The sequence below is a fragment of the Hermetia illucens genome, chromosome 2 (assembly GCF_905115235.1).
Source record: "Hermetia illucens chromosome 2, iHerIll2.2.curated.20191125, whole genome shotgun sequence".
Taxonomy (NCBI): Eukaryota; Metazoa; Arthropoda; class Insecta; order Diptera; family Stratiomyidae; genus Hermetia; species Hermetia illucens.
In genome coordinates this window covers 48,033,284-48,047,951 of record NC_051850.1, presented here as the reverse complement: position 1 = coordinate 48,047,951, position 14,668 = coordinate 48,033,284, and the positions used below count along the sequence as shown (strand labels likewise).

Sequence of the window (14,668 nt, the reverse complement as noted above, 5' to 3'; positions counted from 1 at the left end):
ATCGAGTGTTTCTTTTCTCACTCAATTTAAAGATAATGAGCAATATCTATGATTAAATTTTTCACAATAAAATGGCTCCGATCTCTATTTTTCAAGTGATACTCCACAAGGCCATTTATTTCTGGCTAACTAGGATTGAAATCGTCTTGCCATAGGACTATCATCTATCTACAAGTGTGTTGCAAGCTAGGTTTTTTTTTTTTTTAAATTTTCCTAGGGAATTTTGAGAATTGAAGCGATTGCACTTATTAAGATTGTTTATACTGCACAACTTACCATAGCTGAAAAGACTTAGTCTGTATCACTTAAATATTGATTGTATCTGTACATGAATTGATTTACACTAATAAAGCTATCTATCTATCTATTTATCTATCTACAAGTGTAAAAGTATCTGAAATCTGACTTAGCCTTCGTTTCGCCAGCATCACACAAGATTTTCCTTTATAAAATCGAATCAATATTGAAATGGAGCCAGAGAGAATTCGTCCATACAAATAAATTCCCTCATCACTGTTTGCTTTTCTCACAATGAATTCAGTACTTCGATGTACATAGTCCGTGGATCATACACTAGAACATTTCAGTGCCCAATACCTAATGGGGGCTAAAGCTGACTACAACTGGCTGCCAGCTTCGTAGCTCCATAGTTCGGCTGATTCGTGTAGGAAAATAATCACATTCAATCTAAATGAGCTAGCCAGTGGGCCGAATAGTGGCTTTTCGCGATTCAGTTCAATTTGGCATCTTGCTATGGGAATTTTCTGCTTATTTATCGGATTAATCGGTGTGTTTAAAAAAATAAATAAATAAAGTTGAAAAAGAGCGAAAATACATTCATATGGTCGCCATAAATGAAGTGCAATTTAATTGTATTCAAAGGAGCTGTGAAAAGTTCAATGTACCTAGTTTTTGAAACAAAGATGTGAAAAATAATGTGAGCAAGTTAATCGGGAAAGATATAGTGTGAGTGCATTTTCCCTTAACAATTGTGTGTTCAAACAAGTTAATGCAAAAAACTGGAAATTGTTTTGTGTTCAGTGAAATGTCTGTAGAAGAAAGCTGTCAAGGACTCAATCACTGGTTGATTGATCTACAATTCAGCCTTTCGCATCGTGAGAACCGGTATTAGATCCATTGAGTCAAAATCCAATTCCTATTTAGTTTAAGGTGGATCAACAGTTAACGTTCTAAAGGCCGTTTTCCTCACCAATCGTCGTTCCATGCAACGAAAGTGCTTTTGTGATGTTGCTTTCGTTTCTAATCCAACTTGTCCAGAAAGTTCATTTATATAAGAAAGAACACTTACAATAACGATAGATATTTAATTTTATTCAAACTCAAGCCTCTTACTAACAACTATTTTTTTTCTTTACAATGCCCAATTGCCTTCCCTACGTCCGTTAAATGTTTAAATTAAAATAATTATTTAAATTGCCTCAATTCAGTTAGTTGTCTCGGCGGTCGAAGAAACCCAAAGAACAATAGGCACCAATAAACAAATACCGCTCTAAATACATTGCCCGGTTCAAGATACATTTGTACTTTTCTTAGATGACTTTTCAACAACAACAATTAAACGTTGTAGCCATGCTCTACCACTTCATAGTTCCACTTGAAAGATCATAATATTTTTTTGTGTCCACAATGTTGCTTTTACATCCAGAGGTTGTTTCCATGATTGTTACCAAGAATGTCTAAAGGATGGTGCACCATAATGGTGGAAAATGAATTTTCGTGCAATCACAGAGTCATTATTCCGCGCAGTACAGTGCGAACAATATTAATTAAGATGGCGTGACTGAAATGTTCAAAAATAATATGTATGTCTTGAAGACGATGAAAATCGTCTTCAGAGGTATAATATTAGCATCGGAATCATTTTGAGGTCATTGGGCGGTTGTGTTTTTCACTGGTAATTTGGAACCGTTCTGGAGTATTAAATTCATGTTTTACTGAAGTGACCGTTTTATGTTTGAACTGATAGCAGGGGAATTATTTTAAGCCGGAAGTTAATCCGAAAAAGCTAAGAACTGTACAAAGTTTTCTTAGCTAGGAGGAACTTCATTCATAGACTTTCGTCTTTTATGAGCTATGGAAGGGGTCCGAATTTTAATGAGTTCAGATTAATTTCCATTTCATTCTACTAAGAATGTGTATTTGAAGAGAATTCTACGTTCGCCTGTCTTTATTGGCGAAAAAATGGGGAAGGTGTTAATTTACCCCCTCATTTGAATTTAACGTTATTCCATTCGAGGAGTTTTAGGAAAGTGGAAAAAGTGGAAATCTGATTGCGCACGCATCGCGTTTCTTTACGTGGAAGTGAACACTTTTTTGACTAACCTTTAATATTTCTGCAATGTTTCCTCTTGTAATGTAGGTTTGGCTTGATCACTGTCACAATTTTCCCGTCATCAATCAATTCTCAATATGTACTTTCTTTAAACAGTTTAAGGAGTCAATTTTCTTGGAGCAGTTTCACCGTAAACTTCATACAATTTACCAGAGTGTCACTCGCATTCTTGTCGAACGTACCCAGTTTGGTCTTTCATTTCCAACTTGTTTTGAAACCTCTAAAACATCGAAATCGCTTAACTTTTCCTTAAAAGGACAGCTTAAACCGTCAGGTGTCAAACAACATATGACGAAAAGACCAATGATACCAAAATTTTACCAACACTATCTGTTGCAAATAAAACGCAAACAGTTTTTACTCTTAGGCTCGTTTCACACGTATACAGTTTCATTCGGTTCCAGTTTCGGGCGTTGCCGGCAAGTGTGGAAAGATTTTTCGGCTTCAGTTCGATGTTTACTCGGTACCTAATTGAAGCCGTATAGAAGGTTTCAGGTTTCAGTACGGTTCGAATTCGTGAGCTGAGAACAAAAAGCAATTAAGGCTTTCACACATTAACTACTCAGTTTAGGTTTTGACCTCACAGTGAGTGCATTTCAATGATGAGTTGTCAAAAGTTGTCAGGTTCTATTTGGGTGAAATTGGCAGTTTATCGGATAGAGACCCAGTATGCGTAAAAGAGTTTCATTCAGTTTGGTTGTGACCGAAAATAAACTGAACCGAACGGAACCGTATGTGTGTGAAACGAGCTTTAATCTCCCTTCTCTGCATGCCAGTTTACCAGTTTCTAGAAATGTTTACCTAGTCGCTTGAGTGCCCCCACGTCGACTCTCCTCATACATCCTTCTTTGCTTGAATCTCGGAGAGAAAGCATTCTTTCCTAAGGTCCTAGCTTTCAAATTCAGGTAGTGGTAATGCTTTTATCCTACTTCTTCCGAAGTTCTAGGCTAAGCCTCCTTTCTTGCGTCCTTCTTATTCGCGACATTGTTACTCAGAACGCTGTGCATTCGATCTCCCTTGACTTTCCGCAGAATCGTAGCCTGAAATATGCCGTCCTTACTTTCGACAACAATCGCGACCGCGTTTTTTGCTTTCAGAATTTTAGAAACGTTTACTCCCATTGTCTGGGTTTTTTTTTTTGCGAAATCAATGCGAATTCCAGTCATAATGCCCTTGTTCGAGGTTATTGAATGATTATTATCTTCTCTAAGCAATTTCCCCCTGCCTGCTTCGTAGTTTTCCTTCGCTAGCACTATATTAGTCGTCTCATTGTTGTTATAAGAAAAGAAGACGAGGCAGACCCAGCCTGAGATGGAGCGATGGCGTAGGCAGGACGCCAGACAGCTTTTAGGGATTTCGAATTGGTGAACTTCGGCGCAAAACCGGGATGTCTGGAGTTCTTTATTAAGGCAGGCCTAAACCGGATGCCGGTTATTGTGCCGTTGATGATGATGTTTATTAGCATGCCTTGATATGATTTCTCTTTGCTATTCTCAGTGAAGCCATTGTCACTATTAATATCTGGTCTTCCATGCGCTTGCAGGGAACTAGGCGCAGAGGATGATATTTTGACAAGGATCCTGGTTTGTTCTTTCCTCCTTCTCAATTCTAGAGTGCGGCATCAATGTTCTTTCTGTCCTCCATTGTTAACAAAACGGTATTAAAATCTATTCAGTTTTACACATCTAATTTACTAAAAAATGGTTAAATTTATTTTTATGAAATTCAGTGAATGTATTATATTGGATTAAGAGAGAAAAGAGAAGAGACGAAAGGGGAGTATCGTTATTTTCAGGCTCTAAAAGGCTTTTCACCCAGATATTTGGTGAAGTAAAGTTAGTAATGGTATGGTGTATTATTCGAAAGTCAGGCTTAATTTTTTAACGGAAGTTAACCTGGTATATGTGGATTTCAAATTTCAAGCGGTCCTCCAGCACCGATTCCGGCCCAATTCTAAATCGGCCTTGGTATTCTCCAATGGGTTCCCCCGTGTACGGCTACATTGTTCTTGCCATAGTTTTTGTAAGACACACCCAATAATGAGGTGAGAGATATGAGTCTATGTAGTTTGCTCTTTTTCTATAGCTCTGCTGGTATCGACTATCCTAGAGGCTTTGTTACACTTGCTGCTTCGACCTTATCAATTGACACCTATTGACTGGCTGTCACACTGTCAGGAATATATGGTGCTGTATATGTAGTTATTATTTCGAATATTTAGCAAACGATATCGACATTTAATCCTGATCAGATAGGAGTCACAGTTGCCGCCTCCGGAAGTCCTGATAATTAAAATAGTGGTAGCAGCTCTTTTGTGGGTTATCGAATGGCCAAATCGTTTAACCATTTGATAATAGTTATGCATTTTTTTCTATATGGCGATGTGAGGTATTACTATTGGTTTTCTGAAAGTGTTGTTCCCTCTGTCTTTACTCCAGTAGTTCCTCTGTGAATCTCCTCTTCTCTAACTTTGGAAAAATCCTAGCTCGATCTTAATGTCATCTGAGGGTACTGAATGGTGTATTCTTTCTAGGATGGCATAGACACCATTTTTTACCTCTTTGTCTTCATCTTCTGCTGGATCGTGATATTTGTAAATAATAACTTCAAAAATTTAAAATTTAAGCGGTTCAGATACAGTCGTTCATTTATTGGATTTGAAGTTCATTACCGAGGGGCTCCAATGTATTGTCTACAGTGAGGGTGATTCTAAATTAATTAATTCAGCATTATTTCGTTGTTGCTGTAATTCTTCATTTGCTCCTATTTCAAATTTCGTTTTCGAAGTAGTTGCGGTTTCTGATTCATAGCTGAAGTTCTGGTCTTCAAGCAATAGGGCATAGCCAGGACGGGTCACCGACCCTTTGCTTGCATGGGATTATATAACGCGACATGATCAGCGGACACTGCAGGATAAAGAAAGCTCCATACTGCGCACCTTTCTAAGAGAACAATATGTTTCAGCAATATAGCGTGTATGATATTGGAAAGTTTGGTAGGAATCCTACTAGTGCTTACAAAACTATAGTAGGTCAAATTCGTTTCTTTTTCGTAAAAATTTACTGCACCCACAAATTTTTGAAAATCGACAACGATATCTACCTGAAGTGTGTTGTTTGAGTCTATCCTCAGCATTTGAAACGAAGGGGGGTCCGGAGCGTGCCAAATCGTTATCCACTATATTACCGCTTTTGAATTTCTAATAGCATACAAACGTTTCCGAAAAAGCTGTTAGTTTTTTGTAATATGTTCACGGAATTGCCAAAATTTGAAACAAAGTTTCTAGTTAGCATAATTATGCACTCTCAAGTGCGACAAAAGAAAAGACCTGGTTGATATAAGCAGATGCCTAAAACATACTAATGGCCAGATGTTAGATAAGGTGAGGATGCAGCAATTTGGGAAAGAAATAAAATGCAGATTCATGCATGATGGTTAATCTGAATTACAAATTATCGGTACTTTTTAAACAGAAAGTACATAATCTAGATAGCTTTTTCCTCATGCTACATACAAATGTTACTTTACTTCGCACACCTTGAATGAATTGCAGCGCGGTACTACGTGCGAATTTTGTATCTGCATATTGGCGATCGGTAACTATTTTTCTGGATGAACCGCGGTTTCGTTCAAAGGCCACTCATCACGTGCTGCCTTACCTCTGTCCTGGGAGCATCGTGACTTACAAATTACTAATTACTCCCTTATACAAATTCGTAAACACGACGTGGGTGTGAATTAAATTCAGACCGAAAACCACCTAGTAAAATTCAGGCCTAAGCCGGCTAAGGGACGAAATACCAGCTTCTAGCCACTTCGGTCATTGTATAAAGTAAATTGTATTAGTTGTTTCTAATATGATCGATCTAATTTTCTTAATCCATTGTGTAAATCAGTCCAGAAGTTCCAATTACCGCTCCCCATTTCACTTATTTTCTGGCTGATATCAGCAAAATACTGAGAACTGAAAAAATCTTACTCATTCACTTTAAAAATATAAACAATTTAATGATTCAGTTTCCCCGGCAAACTTGGAAGTTACAAACAGTTTCGATTCGGTAGCGAAAATCTTATTTTTGCGTGATATATTCAGAAATTCTGGGACCCACATGAATAATTCGCAACATATGAAGTGAAATTTTGGCAAGCTGTAATGCTAATTTTCAGCAATATGTATTTTGGCAAATTGAAAAATTTCAGTTCATAGTGATAGACAATGATGGTCTGTTTCAATGTATAAATAAAGACCAGACAATTTATTAGGTTTAGGTCAGCCATTGGTGCCGTAAAATGTAAACATTTTTCAGAGGAATCTGATGAGCATTCAGAGCGAAAACTTCTGGATCACTCAGTCTATATAGAACGCAGTTGCTCGCCAATTAATAATAATGCTTTTATATGTACCATGTGCATGAATTAAGAGCAGATGCTGAGTAAGGGTACATAATGTATTTCATTGAGCATAATCATGTATTGGGCACAATATTATTCAAAATTGCGATCGTTGGGTCATACATGAATGAGTTCTGAAATCAGCAGAACCTTCGGTGCGTGAAATTTTCAGAGGTCAATGGTTCATTGATGCTGATGATCATTGCAGCGTACATTTCAAATTTCGTGATTTCGCCAATATATATTAGAAGTTTTTCAAAGTAATGGAAAAATCTAGAATTCCGTTCCGGGTGAAATAAAGGCATAAACAAAACAATCAATCAAACATGAAATTGTTAGTTGATTGTTATGATAGTGAATGTAATAATCTAAAATTACCTCATGTTCTGATTTTATCGGTATTGGTATGTAATAGTTTTCTTATCAGTAGTTTGTAACAAGCAACTAATGTGGGCTACATATATACTTTGTTGCCTCAGTAAATTGACTCAAATTGGGGGCTAAGTTTAATAATTATTTGTGTACAATTATTCTTCCAAAATGCGACCTTCAGATGAATCTGTAACAAAATACATAGCTTACTAGTTAGAGTATTAAGTTACACTTTCAGATGCGGAAGATTCTTAATGAATTTAGTTTGTAGATCTCAGTATAGTTTTGAACCACACTGAAATCTTAAAATCTGAGGTCATGCAAAAATGTTAAAATCAAAGTATCAATGAGTACATATTAGAAGCCACACTTAAATTTTAGAGCTGCTGGAATTTCCAAATACTCCTTACTGTCGACGATCCAAGCAAGTCCTTTAATTTTTCATTGATACCATGATGAAAACTCCGGTACAATACAATAAGAGGGGTTTCGGGTAAATCTCTTAAATATGGCAATATACTATTATTAACATTATTTAAGCAGATATCGGATGCATTTTGCGGCATTTGCAACATTACATATGGATTCACCATTGTGACTTTTCTAGAATTTACGGTTGGACAGGTTCTGAAAACGAGACCTCTTTCACTTCTTAAGGGTACATTTTGAGTTCTTACTTCTCTATGTTTCACCCGGTATCAAAAATGTTATTAGTAAAAGTACTAATTGAGCGCTTTCAGTTGATACACCACACGACCATATTCTGTGAAAAAAAATGTATACCCCCTTTCATATGTATAGGGAGCCCCAGAGTAAACCTAGTGCAAAATTATGCCACCCGCTGTATGTAAAGGGATTCACAGACCGCACGTTCTCACCAAATTTCGTCACAATTGGTTTAGCCGTTTTCGAGTAAATTGGGTGTGACAAACAAATAGACAGACACCGAATCGATTCTAATAAGGTTTTGTTTTACACAAACTCTTAAAAATATGACAAACTGACTTATTACAATTACAAGGGCATCTCACTACTTTGTTCAGTCTCAAACCCTATGGGGAAAAGCCACGGTTCCAGAGATCAGCTTTTTATCGTGCAATAAAAGCTTGGGGTTGAAAATACCCGGCAACTGCAACTAAATATGCGATGTGGATGATAATATATATGCATGAAGTTATGCTCCGTGATCGGCACAACTTAATTCAAAGCAGTCTGATGAGTTCATTTTTTTAACGTCGAATGATCTCAAGCAAGAGGACGAGCTGGCCCCGACACTCTTCAATTTGGCCCTCAACAACGCAATTACAAGGATCACTGTTGATACCAAAATAACGTTGCCTCTTAAGTCAACGCAAGTGGTATCTTATAGAAACCTTTATAAAATGTGACAATGCAGCGAAGGAGGTAGGATTTCGGGACAATGGACAAAAGCAAGATCGTGTACCTGACTTGAAAATATGTGGATTCTGGCTATCAAAATCGATGAATTCAACATGGTCGTGTTGAGCACAGAGAAGGTGTTTTAGCTTTATCTTTTATTTCCATTCTCTGCATTTGAGTCGGCGGCAAAATATTTGATGTTTCTTAGATGGTATTTAATGATCGGTTCCTCTACGGTCTATGACGTGGAATCTCTATATTTTAAGGTCGGGTATGCAGAAGTAGAGTAAGGACTCACCTTATAATCATGAGATGTAGAGGGAAGCACCAATTGGGGGATGTAATCTACCATAGGCTTTCCTTATTTAGACGCGGCATCCGCATTAACAAGAAATACGATTCCAAGCGCATGGTAAGGCAGGTTTGACTTCTATTTTCAATTTCAGTTTCGTTCATTTGTTTTCACATTACCAAACTTCAGGGTTGTAAAATCCTTTTGTTTTATCAAATGTAGTAGTTAGAAGGCAAGCGCCTACAGTAGCACTGGATCTGAACCTTCACTTTGTATTCAAACTACAGCGTGCAATGAAGCGATATTACAATTTTACTAACAAAGAATGAGAATAATAAGACATTTACTAGCCTCTCGAAAACTAGCGACAGAAAGTAACGCATCTTGTTTTCTCTTAAATTGGCTCATGCATTTTTTTGCTGATTCCAGAAATCATAAACCCCTGAGTTTTGACCGAAATTTCACTGTATTGTAAAAGTTTGCTCATCCCATTCAGTCTCTAACATTTCATCTGTTCTCTCATAGTAATATAAGGGGCAATTAGGACAAGGAACTTTCATAATACTTTTTATTGATAATAAAAGCAATTTTGCGAAGCACCTCAAAAATTCCTGGAAATTTGAGACAGCCACAATAAAATAATATAATTAAGGTAACAGCGTGAGATAGATAGGACATGATAAAAATGTTAAGTTGTACAAGGATGCAAAAAGGGACATTTATGTTCCTTGACTTGAGGGACCTCCTGCATAACAACCGGATTAGTATTAATTAAGAATCCTGCTTCTCAAGAGTCATACAATTCCTATGACTGATTAACCAATGCCGCCGCCAGACAGCTTTTAAGGGATATCGAATTGGTAGACCTCCAAAACCGGACCTAGACCGGATACCGGTTGTTGCGCCATTGATTATGATGAATACCGATTTAAACTGAGTACGAATTTATGTTTCATTGACTCGGGTACACCTAGTTTCGGGAATTTTCATCAGAGTCTCTGGTTTCCCTTTTAAATTGATTTATTTGTTGTTTTTCCTTGATTTTGAAATGGCTTTAGGTGATGTCAGTCCTGTTATAGCCTCACAATCTCGCAATTTCTTGTGTCTAGCAGAATTTCTCTGAAGTGATTTGCCTCGGGGCAATTAAGTCCTAAAAAACCGGGCCTTCAGGATATGTTCTGGCTTTTAAAAAATTTCTCATTCTTACTAGCATTGACAAAGGACACGGAGGACACGGTAAATAAAACAACGGAAAGAAGAAACACTACTAATATCCAGGACAAGCCGTACGGGCTTGATAGTACCTCAAGTAATTACATACTACTAGATGCTTACTAAAGATATGTTATATGCTTGGTACGAAGCCTATTCCAGAAGTTGGCAGTGAGTTTTTCGGTAGAGCACAAACGTGGAATGAAATTTTCCTATTATGGCGATGTCCAATTTGAAAGCAATTTTGCGTAACCCGAAAAATATACCAAAATTGATGCAAATTTTACTGATATAATAAAAAATATTGAAAAAGAAAATCAAATCTGTATAAACAAAAATGATTTCATGTGCCAACACATGCGTTGGCAGCTTATTCGAAAGGCTTCCCACGCCGCCCCAATATTTTGGATTGGCCGTTTAACAAGTTTCTTATAATCATCAAGGGTCAAATTCTTTGGGAAGATACCAACTAATCAAATTTCTTTGGGATCTAGTTGCTCTCAAGTCGATAATGAGTCGCTGTTTGTAAATGCTAAACCTAACTAAGCCGTATTTCTGATCCTTGGCAAAGTCTTGAGATGCACACTGATTCTTCTATTAATAGAAGATATTATGAATGTATACAGAACCGGAAAGGAAGTTATAGCTCTTTTTCCCAACGCGCTCGGTATCGTATGCCCCCGTTTTGGTAAGAACGGAAATAATGGCTACATTGCTGAGGAATGGTAATTTTTGATTCTCCAACCCGATCTATCCTATATCTGACCCCGTACGCATCGCAAGACTCGTTGTTCAAAGACGCTGACGGCATTTTCAAATGCTTTTGTGTACCTTTTTTGCTTTTGCGTCAACTGTCTTTATTCTGATAGTATTTTTTGAAACCGTGTCATTACTATCAGCTTTATCATAGCTGCTCTGGTATCTTATTAACATCAGGAGCTCTCTTAACCCTCTGATCGTGCATGACTGTGTCAATCTTACTTAACAATGGTAGTCGCGAATGAACTTTGGCATTTGCAGTAGTTTGTTTGGACCCGCTGGAGTAAAATTCAGCAAACAATTTCATGTCATTCGTGGGCAATGCGTTCATTCCCTTTTTTGCTACAGAAATCTTTTCCATTTGTAAAGGCAATAAGCGAGCAACCATCATTTGCCTTACATCCAAGTCATTTCGTTCCTTGGACCGTCTAGATGTCTAGTGTTGATGTTATATCTCCACACTTCCAGGAAAAGGTTTCGTTGTCAAAGTCATTACCGTTCCTCATCAGCATCCAAAGTGATGTTTTTAGTTCTGAAACTCTAAAGTCTCTCACAGCAAGGACCCTCACCAAACCGCTATCCAGAAGAACCGAAATAAACCCCACCCGTACTCATCTCTTCCACTGTGGTTTAATATCCGGGGATATTATCACCCAATCTCCGATCACAGCTAATAAGAATACCGTACAAAGGCTGCAGTAAAATGAGAAGAGAGTTGGGATCATGTCCGTATTCAAGTTGGACATCAACTTTATAGATGGGCTGGTGCTATTATGCGCCTTTGAGATCTACATATAATTCCGCTTTGTTCTTCCTATCTTAGACTTTCGCTGTTTATCGTGGCATAATATTGTAATGTGTCAATACTGCAATAAAACGAAAAGATTGTTTTTTGATTAGGGATAACCCTATTGTATTTATTTGCTGATATCGATATCGGGAGCTTACAACCGGATTGTAAGAAATAAATATTGATATTTGCAAATAAATGGAATGAGGTTGTCATTAATCAAAAAACAATCTTTTCGTTTCATTGGAACACAGGCCAACCAAAAAGTTGGACTCTACAAACCACACATTCTAGTGCATTTGTTTCTGCCCCTTTTATCTATACAGAAGAGGCTTCCAATCCGAGTGTTGAAGTATGGTACATGTGTTTCTAATTTAGTGACTATATTCATGAATTGCATCAACCTTTACCCCTTTATTTATACAATATTTTCATCTATTATATAATTCAAACTTTAAAGATACCAATTTGTTTCCAATTCATAATTTTTCATTGAAAACACAGGACACATACCTTGCTCTAAAAATATATATGACAATTAGGCATATTTTGATATTTATTTTACATCTCTCAAGCAGAAATTGATTACATTTCTTAAGAATGAATAAAAATAAATCTTCAAACATAAATGACTAAACTTTCAAACTGTTGCCAAAATACTATAATTTGAAATGAGATAATTTCAAAACCATGTCACGACCTACACATACTTTTATTTAGGTTTATGTGAATGCTTGTTGTTTGAATGCAAGTTCTTCCTTTCGGAAAGGAGGACAATAATTCTTTTCGCAATTGAGAAATGTATATCATTGGAATATATGTGTGTATATACGCAGGCGAAGATATCAAAACTCAAATGATTTACCCACTCGAACTGGTTTATAAATAAATATAGTGATTTAGTTTTCGCAAATTTCTTCATTTTTATCGTAGATTAAACTCATTCAGGTGTTTGAAAAGTCTTTAACCCAAAATAAAATGCCACAAAATGAACACAAGAGTAAATTTCACAAATTGTAAAACTTTTTTTTGAAAATGATGTACAAATATTCTTGTTTGTTGAGTGGTAGTGGTTCTATTATATGAGTATTCTAATATTTGTTTAATATAAGATATCAGCTAGAAATTGGAAAGCAGGCGATTTGTTTATCTATCTATTGTACATCAGCTACATAGAATACAATAAGAATAAGAAAATGCACACCCAAATGAAACTCTTCTTATTCCAATAAAATTCTAAATCATAACGGATATCCGGCCAAATGAATCGGTCGTCTTTGTGCGATGAGACGTGATATACATTTAATGTGTCATCTTATTGTTTCTGTTCTTAACTTTATGATACATGGTACTCGGTAGTTATACATCCATATCACGGTGTGTCTTTTGATTGAAATTTCCATTGAAATTTATGAATGGCTTTCAATGTTTCCACCATGGTCGAATGGATATTATGACATGGTACCTCCTATTGCACTTGAATACTTGAGTAAAATTCAATATTTTTCAATGATATTCTGCAAAGGATTTTTTAAGGAGATTTCACTTACAAACACCATTTCATAATATACAAAGGTGGGCTAGAGTCCTTAAAATGGCTATGTGTTCACTGTTTTGTTTTACTTACAAATGCACAAGTAGGTCACAGGTTATACAGGTAGGTCAGAACAGGAAAATTCAGACTTAAAAAAACACGTTGCCAAAATTGACAAACCCTCAAGTGTAATTCAAAGGAAGTGGTGTACGACAAGTCACTGTTTAACTTTCTTTGGAACTTTAGGAGATTTTTAGAGCAATTCTGTGAAACAGTAGCTGGAAGTTAATTGTAATTATTTCCTTTTCTTGACATGATAGCTATTCATGCTTTCCAGGTAATTTATTTTCGTGTGACACAACACACCGGTTGTGGCTTTTTCGAAAGATCCAAAAAGATACAAATTACAATGTGATAATTTCAGACTATCAGTAGAATGTTCTTACTTTCTCGTCCAAATTTTTCATTCCAAAGGGTTATTTGAGTCAATTATAGAGGTTCGCGGCATACAAAATGCCTGGCAAATGAAAAAAGCGAGTTTTTTATTTAAGGATTGAAGGGTCCTGAGTCGACATCCACTTGATGAGGGACCAGACCAATTGAAAGAGAAATTTTTTCGGTCAAACATCTCCTCTTTTTAGACTAAGCACATAACTTTTAAGAAAGGCGACTTGAGGTTGCTTTCCGACCAGGTGCATTAGGCGCTACCTTGCCTGAACGGGCTGATTGAAATGGTTCTCAAATGTTGATAGCTTTCTTATGTATATACATTCGCAAAGATAATATGAGTGTGAACTATGACTGGAGTATAAACCGCCTTGTTTATTCTTACCCTAGCCAACCAGCCGGTAAGCCCAAGTCTATTTACCATAATTAGTGCTCTCTCATCGCTCTTTTTCCAATTCTCACTCGCTTGTTTTTTCATTCATAATAATACGTCTAAGTTTTATCATAGGCTACAATTTGGTTCAAAAATGCCTTACTGAGATCAACAAAAAACTAGCTAGAGATGATACTTTTGATGTTTCAATAACGAAGATGCAACCCATTTTGCGGAAACTAGATGATATTCCAAATTCACTTTTAAAATTCGTCGGAGACTATTGTAACTAATATTGAGCTCCTTCTCGATTTCCCAGTTGTCATGATCATATTTTGAACTGCAATGATGATAGCTTAAGCGGCGGTCGTGACTTTGGTTTGAATCCTTTCATATTCATATTCTTGAGAGAGTATCGTCTCCAAATTATGGCTCTAATAACCGTAAAATCTTGGATGAACTTTGCTTACTTCAGATTACCTAAATATTGATGTAAAGTCACACTAGCTCTTAGGTAGCGTGGCTCAATTACTTGATCCTTTTGGAACCTTTAAAAAAAATGTGTTTCATCAATTCACGGGTTTTTGAAAAGGTCCGAACACTATGTCTCCATTCACTAAAAAAAAATTTTTTATTCAACCTATAATCCGCCAAAAAGATAATTGCGAAACAAACAAGGTTTTTTTCTGCTAGTCATTATGCCCTCAAACCCCTTCCGAGGATGTAATTACTATAATGAAAAACACTTTGGGAAATCGGAAGCT

General features: G+C 36.5%; 1 protein-coding gene across 15 annotated transcripts in view; it reads left to right on the top strand.

Annotated features, from left to right (window-relative positions):
- Nucleotides 1-14,668, top strand: part of LOC119650468 (rab11 family-interacting protein 3) — a 301,666-nt gene that overhangs the window by 229,510 nt on the left and 57,488 nt on the right. Inside the window, exon 1 of one of the 15 annotated variants that reach the window (XM_038053345.1) lies at nt 442-966. The exons of 12 other annotated variants lie outside the window; for them this stretch is intronic. The gene's annotated coding sequence lies outside the window, so the exon portion shown is untranslated. Of the gene's footprint in view, nt 1-441; nt 967-14,668 lie in introns of those variants that run through there. 2 more of the 15 variants (XM_038053352.1, XM_038053346.1) reach the window with 2 other exon arrangements.